Source organism: Bidens hawaiensis, unplaced genomic scaffold (assembly GCF_021521415.1).
Source record: "Bidens hawaiensis isolate Kalapana, Puna unplaced genomic scaffold, B.hawaiensis_p1.1 tig00024816_1, whole genome shotgun sequence".
In the NCBI taxonomy this organism is placed as follows: Eukaryota; Viridiplantae; Streptophyta; class Magnoliopsida; order Asterales; family Asteraceae; genus Bidens; species Bidens hawaiensis.
The window spans coordinates 317,605-333,346 of NW_027493927.1; the positions used below are offsets into that span (position 1 = coordinate 317,605).

General features: G+C 39.1%; 1 pseudogene across 1 annotated transcript; it reads left to right on the forward strand.

Annotated features, from left to right (window-relative positions):
- Positions 1–355: 355 nt before the first annotated feature.
- LOC143570019 (uncharacterized) lies at positions 356–3,156 on the forward strand (annotated as a pseudogene). Its single transcript, XR_013141843.1, has 9 exons — positions 356–1,339; positions 1,417–1,501; positions 1,592–1,686; positions 1,803–1,955; positions 2,045–2,152; positions 2,235–2,354; positions 2,440–2,565; positions 2,658–2,741; positions 2,862–3,156. The product of XR_013141843.1 is annotated as an uncharacterized LOC143570019 (transcript).
- Positions 3,157–15,742: the final 12,586 nt, after the last annotated feature.

Consider the following 15,742-nt stretch of genomic DNA (forward strand, 5'->3'; position numbering starts at 1 on the left):
TCACTTTACAGGTACGTTTCTCCTTCGATCTCAATCCTCAACTTCTTATTATTAATTATTGAATCATGAATTCTGTTATTTGGTCTTCAGTTCACAAATTAAATGAATCCGGCTGCAAACATCTTATTATTTTAATAATACGATCTTAGATTAGTTACGAGCGAATCTGTCAAAATTCACTTGTAAATTTAATTCAGTTTCTGGCCAGGTTTATAGGGTTTCATAGTGTTGTGTTGTGTGTCAAATCGTTTCTTTTAAACATAATTACTAGTGAACTGTGCAATTGAAGGATCAGAATCACCTAATTGTTCAATTACGCTAGTAATTTTATTAGATCCACTGTTGTACAGGTATATGTAGGGTAAGAAATGTTAGAGCAGTTACTGATCTTCACCAGAGGGGGTTTATTCCTCTGGACATGTAAGGAGCTCGGTAACGCGTTAAGAGGATAACCAATCGACACCTTGATCCCATCGTGTTTATTGGAGGAACGGTCCGGTGCAGTTTCGTACAACTATGATGTACCTGGTGCATCATACACACTCAAATGGACGTTCCACAACGAACTTGGTCTCGTTTTCGTTGCGGTGTATCAAAAGATTCTCCATCTTTTGTATGTGGATGACTTGCTTGCAATGGTGAAACGGGAGTTTTCTGTTGTTTATGATCCTATGCGGATGACGTATGATGATTTTGATGAAACGTGTAGGCAGTTGAGAAAAGAAGCCGAAGCTAGGGCCGAAGAGATGAAGAAGTCAAAGCAGGTGATGGCTAAACCGGTTAGTAATTTGAGGTACAAACAAGGTCAACAAATGCAAAAGTTAGGGTTCGAAGGCGGTAATGGAAAAAAAAGAGGTGGTGGTGACTCGGGTAAAGATTCTGCTGATGATAATGTAAAAACGGGTGTTTTAGGAAACGGGCATACCAATGGGGAGGTAGTTAACAAGGGTAGGGTTAACCTTAAGGAGAACGGGAATAACACCGCTGATACCGAGGCTTTTGATGTAAATAAGCTACATAAGCTTAGGTCTAAAGGTGGAAAGAAAGGTAATGTTGTTGTTAACAAGGTTTCCAAAGAGGAACCAAAGAAAAAACCTACAAAAAAGAACCGAGTGTGGGACGACAAACCCCGTGAAACCAAGTTGGATTTCACGGATCCAGTGAGTGAGAATGGTGATGCTGACATGGCGGTTGCACAAGTTGTTGAAGGTGAGAGTATGATGGACAAAGATGAGATTGTCAGCAGTGACAGTGAAACTGAAGATGAAGATGAAGCAGAGACAGATAATAAGAAGGTAGATTCAAAGAAGAAAGGGTGGTTTACATCCATGTTCCAAAGGTAAACTTGTTCCTCAATCCTTATTAATGTATAATATCAATTATTTTGGCTTATTTTTTATATTTAATCCTGTTTAGCATTGCTGGGAAGGCGAACTTGGAGAAAGCAGATTTAGAACCAGCTTTGAAGGCTCTTAAAGATAGGCTTATGACCAAGAATGTGGTATGTTGTGTCTGCCTTCTTATTATTAAAACCTTTTTTGTATTCTTTTCTTTTGCTTTCTTGGATAAAGTGTGAAGATGTCGACTTCAGGCTGAAGAAATTGCTGAGAAGCTTTGTGAGTCGGTAGCAGTTAGTCTGGAGGGCAAAAACTTGCTTCTTTTACTAGGATATGATCAACAGTACAGGTGTGATGATCTGATCGATCGCTTATGACTGTGTAACCGTTTGTATTATTAATATTATATATCCTGTTTGTCATACAGTATTAACAATACGTACTTGATTGAACTAACTAATGCAGGCTGCAATGGAAGATGCTCTTGTTCGTATATTAACCCCGAGGCGCTCCATTGACATTCTGAGGGATTTTCATGTTGCTAAGGAACAGCATAAACCATACGTTGTTGTTTTTGTGGGAGTCAATGGGGTTGGAAAGTCGACTAATCTTGCTAAGGTAAACAAACATCAACCAATCAGTTTTCGCCATCTGGCATAAACTCGTGTGGTCATAAAAATAACCTAAGCCTAAATCCAATGGTGCAGGTGGCTTACTGGCTTCAACAGCATGATATCAAGGTCATGATGGCTTCATGTGACACTTTCCGTTCAGGAGCAGTCGAGCAGCTTCGTACTCATGCTCGTAGGCTCCAGGTATATGACGGTTCATTTCTTATCCTGATATTAATTATCACATCTTGTAGTTCTTTTATTCTGATTTTTATTATGCTTTTAGATCCCTATATTTGAAAAGGGCTATGAGAAAGATCCTGCAATTGTTGCTAAGGAAGCAATTCAGGAAGCTACTCGTAATGGTTCGGATGTTGTTCTTGTTGACACATCGGGTCGTATGCAGGTAGTATTCATATTACATGGCTTCATATTCTATCTTGGATCATTTTTCTAAAATGCATGTTACAATGATATTATGGTATACACAGGACAATGAACCATTGATGCGTGCATTATCCAAGCTTATATATGTCAACAGTCCAGATCTGGTACTTTTTGTTGGGGAAGCATTGGTCGGTAATGATGCGGTTGATCAACTCTCAAAGTTCAATCAGGTCTTAATAAATAATAATCATAGTTTTCAGAGATAAAGTTTTCGTGCATTTGGTTAACATTTAACAATATATTTCCATTGCTGTTATTTCAGAAATTAGCCGACTTGTCACCTTCACCGAGCCCGAGGTTGATTGATGGGATCTTGTTGACCAAGTTTGACACCATAGATGATAAGGTAAACTAATATTAGAATCTTTTTCTGTCTGTGAAAAGGTGGCTAATACTTTTCTAGTTTTCTACTTTTATTTATTTATTTATTTATTTATTTATTTATTTATTTATTTATTTTGTGTAGGTTGGAGCTGCACTTTCGATGGTTTACATATCAGGAGCGCCCGTGATGTTTATTGGGTGTGGGCAGTCTTATACGGATCTGAAGAAACTGAATGTGAAGTCTATTGTGAAGACGTTGATTAAATGAGTGTGTTGGTCTGAGCCTATCTTCTTGTGGTTTGTTTTCTGTCTATTACTGTACTCTTTGAACTCGAATCTGTTTGCATCTTTGTTTTCAGTTTGTCTGTGTTGAACCTTGTTGTGAACATCTTTGTGATCTGTGATTCTTGTCCAGTGCTTAATGTGATGAACATCTTGTGTTTCCTTTTGGGCAATGCAAGTAAGTTGATTGGCCTTTGCGGTTTTATGTCGGTATGCATGCAGAATAGTGGGTTGGCATTAATTTGTTATAATTGTTATTTACTTGTATAGTGTTTTCATATAATGGAATCATCTCTATGATCTGGTTACCCCAGGTTTACGAAAACTAGAAACCCATCAGTACATGCAACAGCTGACAAAACGAAACAGAATTTGTTTAGAGAAACGTATAATTAAGAATCAGTAAGTTAGGAAGCATGACAACTGCATGTATTGCTTTGCTTTTGCATAGAACTTTATAAGATTTATAACAAACGTATAATAGATTTATAGGTATTACCAAAAGCTTTTAGATTTGTAAAGGTGTCGCGGGTTTTAGTCTCATGGCGGACCAACACGTAGATTTAGGAGTAGATTAATTGTTTTTAATGGTAGAGCAAAGTATCCAATGAGGTAAGTGTCTCATTTTTAATCATAAGTACTCAAAAGGGACCCTAACTTGACTCCAAAGTACCTAGATTACACCCACCAATGTTTTTTTTTTTTGGCTTCAAAATCGGGTTTGTGAATTCAGTTTTCCTACCCGAGGTGGAAGGGCCGTGTTTTCAAATTACCCCGAAGGTTCCCCGCCCCTTGCACCCTAATTACGTTTAGAATATGGTTAAACCAAACACGTGTAAATTATAGAGCTTTTCTAACCACACTGGAGGTATGGTTAAAAAACCGCCCTAATCGTCACTTAGAGGTCTATCTGTGGCATATAAGTGTTTTTTAAAAAGACGTTTTTTTTGTCTTTTGTGTAACCGTGACTTATAGCTCTATATGTGACATATGTGTTTTTTAAAAAGACGTGTTTTTTGTCTTTTTATGTTTAATGTTTATTTTAGTTTTAATTTAATTTTATTTATTTTGATTATTGTTTTTTATTTTGTTGTTTTATTAAAAAAAGATTTTTTATTTATTTTTCTTTATCAAGAATTATAAAAATTATAGCGAAGCAATGTAAATAAACGATATATATACACACATACACAACCATTACAACATGTTTGTACAAATAATAACAAAATATAGAAATCAATTTAAATGGCAGCGTCAGTAGCGTGCTAACAGGCGATGCTTAAATCTTAGGATTATGTAACGATAAAAAACACAAAAAACCATCACCACGTTCTGACCATGAAGCGAGCACATTGAGCAGTAGGCGCAGCCGCAAGGACAACGACGATGTTGTACAATAAAAAACACAAAAAACCACCATCAATACAACGAGTTTGTATAAATAATAACAAAATGTAGAATTATATATAAATGACAACGTTATCAGCGTGTTAACAGACGATGATTAAATCTTAGGATTTACGTGACAATAAAAAACACAAAAAAAACCACCACCACGTTTTGACCATGAAGCGAGCACACCGGGCGTCAGATGTGGCCGCGAAGACGACGATAGATCGGGATTCAAATGTAGGTTTGGTAGCGACGAAGAAGACGATGACATTCGTGACACTGGCATTAAGATAGATTTTTGTTATTATTTGTACAAACTCGTTGTTGGTTGTGTGTATGTATATATCGTTTATTTACACTGTTTCGTTATAACTTTTATAATTGTTGATAAAGAAAATAAAAAAAAATATTTTTTTAATAAAACAACAAAATAAGAAATAATAATCAAAATAAATAAAATTAAATATAAAAAGACAAAAAAAACGTCTTTTTAGAAAATATCTTTATATGCCATGGATAGAACTATCCATGGCATATAAGAGGGTATGGGGTGTGGTTAGTAAGATCCTAAATAACATCAAGTTTGTGACATTATAAAAACTTATTTTAAAAACATGATTTGGGATGATTTCGTATACCTTTGCACTTCTGAATAACAAACCAATTGTTACATGATTCCTGATGGTGTAGACATGTAAATGTAATTTTTTGTAATTTAGATCTGTAGGTTCCCAGCCGGATTACACAGGAGTATCTCGTAACACGAGGGTGCGGAATTCCCACGTAATACGATACGAGTGTAAGACAAGTAATACGATGAATCGATAGATACACACACAGAATAGAATGATAAAAGTGATATAATACCAAAGCCAACACGTGATGCTAAAGATCACAATCCAACTCATTCAGGAAAAAACTTAACCCTAAAAGCCGAAGTGGAGGTATAAATAGACCTCGACAACTTCTCCTAACATACTAGGCGAAGTTGTCATAACTTCGCTTATCCTCCAAGTTCGCCTAACACTAGCGAACATACAATAAACAATATTCAAAACATTACAAACAAACTAAACGATTACAGACACAGACAAAACACAAGATACTGAACTACTGACATTATGCACCAACAGACTCCCCCTTGGCAGTAGCTTCATATCTCTATCTTCTTTCTCGTGTCTAGTAATCCCAAAAATCTCGTGCCACCCGTCTTCAAGCATGAACGCCCTGTCTTACACAGACAGAGACCACCCTCTGGTACTTCTTGGCCTCATCTTTCCACGCAGGAATGTAGAATATCTTCTTATCGTTTAGTACCTGCAAATCAGCTTGAGACAAATTTACCAAGTGCATGGGATCATACACTCTCAGAATCTCTTGTTCGTCCTCATCTTCCATAACAGCTTCAGCTGTCTGACTATCAACGTACCACCACTTGAGACTCTTTAAAACATCCTTGGGCATCATCTTCATCGGCACTTCTTTCAAACACCGGATCAGCTTATACTTCATCACCATCCAAGGCTTGCCATCAGCCCTCATTCCCAGATCGTTATCTTCAACCAACCTTCCTTTCTGAGGCTTTAGAAGCTCAAATTTTTTCTCCTTAATAGATTCCTTCCATACTATCTTTCCAATTATTCTTGCAATATCATCATCACTCTTATTAATCAATCTCAAACGAGCCAAATCTTTCACCTCACATTCTGGCAAGGTGTTGAGCTATCTCAAAGCCTTCTTAAAATATTGAATCCCATCATAACGTTTTATCACAAACAACTTTATCTCTTCATCATACAACCAGCAAATGATACCTTTCTTTGACTCAGCGTATCCCTTGATGTTGTAACTCTTCTTAAACATTGTTGGAACCGCTGGCTTCTTTGTCTTGACAAACCACTGAGCACAGCCTTCTTTCCATCTCGGCTGTTCTTCCCACTCAGACTCATCAGACACATTTGCATCTTGAGTCAAGTTCACCTTATCAATATTCGGAATATCATGCTCTACACCATCATCAACAATCTCCCCTTCATCTAAGTCACAGTCAATCTCTATCTGTTCCCCAATCTTTCCAAACTCATCAGCCGTTAAGACATCATCAGCTGACACATCATCATTACCCAACACTTCTTCATCATCCACAACCACAACATTCTCACCACCTGATCCACCTGATGTACCAGCAGACTCCCCCTGAGATATGGAAGTCCCAAGAGCTTGTTCAGTTCTTGGAAACTCACCACCTGCACCTTCCGATGCATTGGGATCATCGTCTCTATCTTGCCTCTTCTTGGTTCTCAACTCATCACCCTTGCAGCTCGTCTCCCCTGAGATGCTAAGAACTGTTTTAGAGCATCAAATAGTTTACCGTGTTCAACAAGGAGGGACGATTGGATCTGATTTTCTGCTACAAGTCGCTGGATAGCTTGAGTCTGGATTAGATTGATTCTTGACTGTTCAGCAACTACCCGTTCAAGAGCCGCTATCCTTTCAGAATCAGACAAAGTAGCATCAAAATCAAAACGCATGTGAGAAATGTCTTGAGCATAAGGTGGAGCAATTCCCAAACTAGCTGGAGTATCAGAAGCAGGCTGAACAGTAACCGCGGGTGGTATTGTGACAGGTAACCCCGCAGTAGCAACCAACGTTAACTCAACAAATCTTGCAACAACCTCCGATGGAGTAATAGTAGGAAGTGGCAAGGAAACTATCTCCGGAGCAGTAAACTGAAACGTGGTTGGAGGAATACCAAATGATGATGACGTTGTCACCAATGGAACACCTGTGGTAATCGGCATTGTGACAGTCGTAGAAGCAGGAACCATGGTCATACCGGATAACGAGGGTGGAGAAAAGCGAACAACCCTCGAACCTTCACCAACACTTGAACTTTCACCAACCCATGCCTTATTTGATCTTCGTACCAAACGATACAAATCCTCCTCATAATCAGATTCGCTGTCATCCGAGTCTTTCTTTCTCTTGCCATGTATTCTTTCTTGTCTGGCAAGAATCTGTTGTGCTTCAACGATATCGTCAGTGGAGGAGTCAGAGTCGGTTCTCTCATAATCCGCCACAGATGTAGCGACCATAGAAACATGAACACCAGATGCCTCTGCTATTGAGACATGAGCTTCAGTAGCCGGATCCATGTCAAACAGCCCTTGCCCTCCAAAGGCAACTTCCGGATCAGCAGGCGGTGCTTGCTGTCCCATGGGTGGAGGTTGAACCACAGGAGGTGGTTGAGGAACATTTGCCTGTTGCGGTGCCAGATCAAGAAATTCATCTCATTGAGGAGCAACATAAGCAGGATTCACCAAATAACCAAACAATGCAGTGTGCCGCGGACGAAGTTCTGGTTTGCTACGAGCACTTGATGACCTACATTGCGCAAAAATTCTCTTATTTACACTTTCAACATAACAGATAGGACGTCGTTGAGGCAGAGTAGGAGCTACGTGTTCAGAATCATCTGTAGGAATCTCGGATACATTAAAAATCTTTCCCTAGCGACCGCGCGTCTCTGACGATCAATCTCATAAAAAACCATCTGACTAAAGCTGTAGGGCTTATTGTAAGTCAGGTCAGTCATTGCAGATTGCATCGTCGCCACCATATCGTCTGTACCAGATTTACGACCAGACATGCACACTATCATCACGTGCATCAGAAACCGCCACTGATCTAATAAAAATCCCTTTCTCCGTTGAGTGTCACCTAACGGACCCGAATAACCCATACGCAGAAACGCACCATCTCTGAATGTAGCCGGAAAGTCTGTTGGATCATTTGTAGTTTCAACCCCGAACTGTAAAGCAACCCTTATTTGATCTGCCGAGAACTGTACCACCTGATTGTTCACTGTAGCGCGCATAACCGGAGGATCAACTCTACAGTCATATTCAACCGTTCGCCAAAAGTCTTCGATATTTGGTAGCGAAATGGGGAGAGTAGTCGTGATGGCGTGAAAAATACGTGAGCGAACGAGGAATGAAATGATCTCACGATAGTCGTCTATACATGTTGTGACCCGGAAAGAACTGTCGGTTGTTGTCACCACCTTCGTCATCACCAGCACCACCAGCACCTGCCACAGCAGCCATATCTGCATAACAAACGGTCTAAGTTAGAACATTATCAATAAACCAGAAAACTTAGGTATTAAGTTTCTGTGCAGGCGAAGTTAGTCAAATGGCGAAGTTATGAACAACTTCGCCTAAACCCTAACATCGCCTCTTAATCGGCGCATCATGATGATCCAATTGTAGCTAGGTTTGGCCAATCTGAGGATGAAAACATGATAAAGGTTGTTCGATAAAGACTTAGATGACCATGTTTTTACTAAAACACTGTTAAAACGAATTTTTGAACGAGGGTTTAAAGAACCGTTTAACCAAGTCCACAAATTGGATCATCAAGACACTGATTTTCACCATATGTTACGAATTGCGGGTCACAATGATCCTACAAACCTTTAACTCGGACAAAAATCAGATTATAATGAGGGTTAATTCGTGGGTATAAGTTCGCCGAGGGTTATAAGTTTGGAAATAATTTGACCAATTGACCACCGTTTTCACCTTTATATAGTTTTGAAAATACAGGGGCGAAGTTATGGTTAACTTCGCCCCTTTGACAACTTCGCCTAAGGTCAAACAGCTGTTCAACTTCGCTATATTGATAACTTCGCCAGATCCAACTACACTTAAAAACAACTTCGCCTTAAGTGAAGTTGACTAGAATTAAAGAAAAAGGGATCAAAACAAGTAACCAAGTGTTTATTAAAACGTACCAAGGTATAAAATATAAAACAAAGTAAAGATAATTAAATAAACGGGATCAAATTTCAGTCATGACGAGAACCTGCATGTTTTAGAAAAGATCCGAACAGGAATCATACTGATTAAGCGGCTGTCACTCAGATTCATGTTCAGCGGTATTATGACATAAAGAAGCAGGTTGTAGGCAGGTATAAAACTTAGTATAGTTTTCATCGCTTCTGTGATATGGATTAGGTTCAATTAAGCTCAAAATTTAGATGGATATCACATGAGAGATTGTGATGTCTCCTATCTATTCTCAAAGCGTATTTGGCTTTCCCCAAGTCACCCCGAGTTGACCTCGACCCGTAGTGTCTAATTAATCAATGAGCACACATCTATCTTTTGAGTCTTCTTCCCGTTCTTTCTTCTGCTTGAAATATTCTTTCTTGTCTCTTTCTAGATATTTGAAACACTTTAAGCTTCAGAAGGCCTAAACTATACATTTTTTTTTATACAGATACAAATAATGACATTAATACAACTTCAACTTGAAGACAAATTGCAAGTCCCAAATCTGGATCACTGCAGGTACTTAACACTATCTTCTCGGGAATCAGAACACTCACGGGCTCGTGTATGACTGGGTAATCACTTTTCTGCCTATCATTCGGAAAGATGTATATGGAGACATGCACAACTCAAAATGGTTTTCCACATTAAATCGAGGATATTTAGTTTGTATCACTTCTACTTTTACGCACCATAGAAAGCTACTATAACATACAATGACTGTTCTATAATCTTTTAGGCCTAATAACTTCACCAGTTGAGCACACAAAATCAGTTGTTCTATCACTTTTCAAGGTTGGATCAATTTTCATTTTAACACCGTATTGAAACTTCTTACGAAGTTATAGACTTGAAAAATTATATCATCTCCCAAAAAAAATTTTAAATCCTATCGCCCCGATCAAGTCAAAGTCTTCAGGTAAATGGCTATCCTGAAGATCCAATGGATCAGCTGGACCGACCACATACGAGTATGTGTTCGTCTAACTAAGTATGAACGACTATTTTTCAGCGAATGAATAAAAACCCATCATAAACCGCCCCGGTCACTTTCAGTCATCTGGTTAATGGCTATCCTCATAATCTTCAAGTAGAAGTAAGGACCAAACATATTCGAGGATATGTCCTTCAAACTTAAGCAACCGACATAATTTTAAGCGATAGTGATGGTTTTTTTTTTAGAAAACAAGGTTACTCGGGATTGATCATCCCATTAAGCTCAACAAGATTTTGAAAACGGGATCGGTCAAACGCTTTAGTAAAAAGATCGGCAAAATGATCCAAAGAATCAACCTTTTCAAGCACAATTAATTTCTTCTCAGCACAATCCCGTATAAAATGATGACGAATGTCAATATGTTTAGTTTTGTTGTGTTTAACGGGATTGTTAGTTACTGAGATTGCAGCAGTGTTATCAATGCAAATAGGAGTTTGAGTGAAATTCAGACCATAATCGCGCAATTGCTGTTGTATCCATAAAACCTTGGAGCAGCAGTTTGATGCTGCCATGTACTCTGCTTCGCAGTTGGAAATGGCTACTGAGGTCTGCTTCTTGCACTGCCACGACACCAATCTTCCTCCGAGAAACTGACATCCACCGGTTGTTGACTTCCTGTTCTGATTGCAACCTTCATAGTCAGAATCTGTGTAAGCTACCAAATCCAGTTCTCCCCCTTTCGTGTACCACAATCCCAACTTAGGCTTGCCTTTGAGATACCGCAAGATTCTTTTCACTCCCTTCATGTGAGATTCCTTCGGGCTTGCCTGAAAACGAGCACAAAGATAAACTGCAAACATAATGTCAGGTCTAGATGCGGTTAGATACATTAAGAAACCTATGATTGCTCGATATTGAGTGGGATCCACATCTTCATCACTGTCGGAATCAGCACCCAGTTTGTGGTTGACGCATATTGGAGTGTCAAATGGGGTACTATCATCCATCTTGAAGCGTTTGAGCACATCATGGACATATTTCGTTTGATGAATGAACATGCCATCCTTCTTCTGATCTACCTGCAATCCCAAAAAGAAAGTTAATTCGCCCATGGTGCTCATCTCAAACCTCTTCTTCATGACCGCTTCAAATTCCTGACACATAGTGACTTTTGATGCAGCAAAAATGATGTCGTCCACATAAACCTGAACGAGAAGAAACTCTCCCCCTTTTCTCCTGACAAACAGCGTACTATCAATCTTTCCTTTTTCAAACCCATTTTCTAGCAAGTAGTCTGACAATGTTGCGTACCATGCACGAGGAGCCTGATGTAACCCATATAAAGCTTTACTCAGTTTGTACACATGATCAGGAAAATCTGGGTCAGGGAAACCCAGAGGTTGTTCAACATATACCACCTCATCGACTTTACCATTAAGAAAGACACTTTTCACATCTAACTGGAACACTTTCATCTCTTTGTGTGCAGCAAATGCTAGAAATAATCGAATTGCCTCCAATCTTGCCACAGGAGCAAACATTTCGTTGTAATCGATTCCTTCTTGCTGATTAAAACCTTTTACTACCAATCTTGCCTTGTTTCGTATGATTATCCCCTTCTCATCTCTCTTACATTTAAATACCCATTTTGTACCGATAGCGTTCACGTCTTGCGGTTTTTTAACTAACTGCCATACTTCCATCTTCTCAAACTGTGCCAATTCTTCCTGCATGGCTTCAACCCACGAGCTATCCTTCAGTGCCATTTGATAGTTCTTTGGTTCAATCTGGCTGATGAAGCAGGTGTACAGGCATTCATTTATAATACCCGTATCTTTAAAGCTTGCATAAACACATGTGTGTTCATCCAAACTTCTTCTAGTACGTACACCATCAGAGGGATTACCGATCACATTTTCCAAAGGATGATTCTTGTGAATTTTGGTAGACTGGACCGGACTGACTTCCTGATTATTCTCAAGATTTGTGGCAAGTTCATCAGTGTGAGACTGAGGTTGAGTGTGAAATGGATTATAGAATTCATCTTCCTTCGAGACAGCAGGAGTTTCGACTGCATTTGACGAAGTTGGTTGATTTCATCATATTGTGGACGTTGCATAATGGTCTCCTCCTCGTCATACAGGATTTGTGAGGCCATTTTCTCATCGGTGTCTGCAAAATCCAAGTAAGGCACATTAAAAGATTTGAATAGTTTATCATAGTCGAAAGCCTCTGCCGGTCCCATGCTAGGCCTTGGTGATTTGTAACTAGTAATGTCAGTGTTACATATCACCTCAACCTTGCAATTCGATAGATTAAAGACTCTCCTGTTGGGTGTCCCAACAACATAGCCAACTAAAATACCTTCGTCAGCTTTCTCACCAAATTTAGAGTTAGTCTTTAATATCGAACATGGGGACCCAAAAGGTTCAAGACCTTTCAAGTTTGGCTTTCTACCATGCATAAGTTCATAACAGGTTTTATTTAATCTTTTAACAGTTAAAACACGATTAAGGATGTAACAAACTGTAGCCACAGCCTCAGCCCAGAACACCACGGGAAGTTTAGCATATGCCAGCATGGTCCTAGCGCCTTCGATTAGAGTTCTATTCTTCCTTTCAGCTACTCCATTTTGTTGTGGAGTATATATGGCACTGTACTGATGCTCTATCCCTTTCTGTAGACAAAACATCTCCATCTGATAGTTCTTAAATTCTGTCCCATTATCACTCCTGATGTACTTAACCTTCCTCCCAATAATATTTTCCACCTTGGTAATCAAGTTAATTACCAACTGAACTGTCTCATCCTTTGTCTTCAGAAAATATACCCAAGAGTATCGAGAGTAATCATCGGTTACAACTAAGCAGTATGACGTTCCACATAGACTCTTTACATTCACAGGACCAAAGAGATCCATGTGAAGTAGGTCTAGGGTGCTGACATTTGAGTTAACCTTCTTGGAGTGATGAGGCTTTTTGTGTTGCTTTCCTTTGTTGACGACAAGCATTGATCTTCAAAGTTAAAATTCTTCAAGGGAACCCCAAGTACCAGCCCATTCTTGACAATGTAATTCATTTTGCGAAGATGTATATGTCCCATTCTTCGATGCCACAACTCTGACTCAGACTCAGTTGCCTTTGACAGAAGACATGACTCTTCTGCTGTCATCTCAGTTGACCTCATATCCATTACATACATGTTCTTTTCTCTTGGAGCTTTCATCACAACCCAGGCCTCTGGTATCTTGAAACCAGGATAAAGAACGATTGCCTCATTTTTAGTAAAATGCACCGTGTATTCTTTGTCAAAAATCTGAGATACACTCAACAAGTTATGCTTCAACTCTTCCACAAAATTCACCTTCTCTAACTTTATTCTTCCATTCGTCACAGTTCCAATACCACTGATTCTTCCTCCACTCTCTCCAGCGAAACTAACCCTTCCTCCTTGAACAGATTTCCAGTCACGTAACAATTTCTTGTTACCAGTCATGTGCCGGGAACATCCACTGTCTACAACTCACATATTATTTACAGCCCTGTTTGACTGTTCCTGCACAGTTAATGAAATAGTTTAAAATCTAGGGACCCAAGACCTACTGGTCTTGGGTCGATTAAATCTGTTGTCCGGCATCCAGTACTTTGGTTGCCCAAAGTCAGTTTGAGGATGGTTTCTGTAAGTTCTGAACGGAAACCTTCTAGAGGACTGGCTATGAGGCCATCCAAACCTTCGTGAATTAACTGAATTATAATTGTTGGTTTGGTAGTTTACTGGGAAAAAACGAGACTGATTTCTTTGAAATCTTGGATTAGTCCAATGACTGAAATTTGGTGTGTTCACATTCTTACCAGCATCATAATTAGTATTCGTTTTATTCTCAGTTTTCGGAGGCCTCATACCTCTAAATTTTCTCTGTTTTAGAGGACAATCAGCAACAAGGTGTCCTACTTTATTGCATCTGAAACAACTTCTGTTTTGAACTTTCGTCTCAACAGTTGTTGCAGATGTCGAGGTTGCGTTACTACCCGTTTGTCTAACATATGGTGGGACGAACGGATTTAGGGAAGATTTCTTTTCATCGGGCTTATATTCCTCCCCACGTTTTAATAACACAACCTCTTCTTTTATCTCACCCAATTCGGATGACTTGTCCGAATTTGATGAGACAGAGCTAGGGACAGAAATCGCAACATTAGAACTTGACTTACTCGTTTTGCTCTTATTAACTTCAGTTTCTTTAGTAGAAACTTTGATTGGAACTGTCTGACTAATCTCAACATTCGCAGATTGCTGATCACTAGGATCATAAGTATAGTTATTGTTGTATGGTGGTGGAACTTCAGAGAATCCAATTTCCCCTTTGTTAACCGGGGAACGTTGAAAACTGATTATGTGATCTAACATATTAGAAGAATTTCTAAATTGTTCAATTTTTCTATTCAGTTCCACCACTTTTACCTGGTAATCAGCTATCTGTTTATCTCTTTCAGCAATTAGTTTGGTCTTTTCTTCTAAAACTTCATAACTGAGATCAATTACTTGTATTTTTTCAGCTAGAGTGGCTTTAAGACTTCTGATATCCTTTTCACTAGCTTTTATTTTTACCGAGTAACTGTTTTCTCTAGTTTTAGTATAGTGATGATTTCTTTTAAGGTTTTAAATTGTGTGTCCAAACTAACAAACTGATTAGTTAATGTTTTTAATTGTTCAGACAGGTTTTCACGTTGTTCATAATGAAGTTCAGAACTTACCTCAGAGAGCTGATCATTCACTTTTGCCATGTATGCTTGATCTTCTCCCGTCTCCCTCTCACTTCCTCCAGTTTCAATGTTTACCAGATTTGCCTGTTCGAACATCTCCTCAACTTTTATATTCCAGTTGTATCGACCATTCTGTTGAGATACCATAGCCTTATTTTCACTACCACCCCCATTCTGTTGTGCAGGCCTGGTCTGACTTCGTTCAATTCTCTCATTTGTACATTCCTTAGCAAAGTGACCATTTTGTTGACAGTTGAAACATCGAACCTTTGATTTATCAAACCCTGGTCTTTCTCCAACGAACTTTCTACCCGTTTTCTTCATGAATCTCTTTACCCTTCTCACTATCATAGCCATCTGCCACTGCAGGTCCATCTCTGCCAAATCATCAGCATCGATCTGATCATAGTCTTCATCCAAAGTTGCAAGGTCGACTATTTTACTTTTGATGTAGTTCTCATAAGATGCAATGAAGGATGCAAGAGAGCAAACTGCTGTTCAGCTGATTTAACACTCATGGGCATCTGTGAGTAGTTATAGCTTGGAACATTTGATGAGAAATTTCCTGTTGTGGCTTGAGGTTTTGAAGGATTACTACCTCCAGCTACGAAACGTACATCACCATCCATATTGAGAATCACATGACCATCATGAGTTAAGTTTGATTCTCCCTTTGAGTAGTAGGCAGTGGATTCTGATTTTGAACTTGAGCTTGGAGTGACTTTCGCACCATACGTTCCCGGATCCTGAACCTGATCAGTTGGTGTCTCCTTCCGAACCATGTTAAGTTTAAAATTTCGTAACTTATTGACCA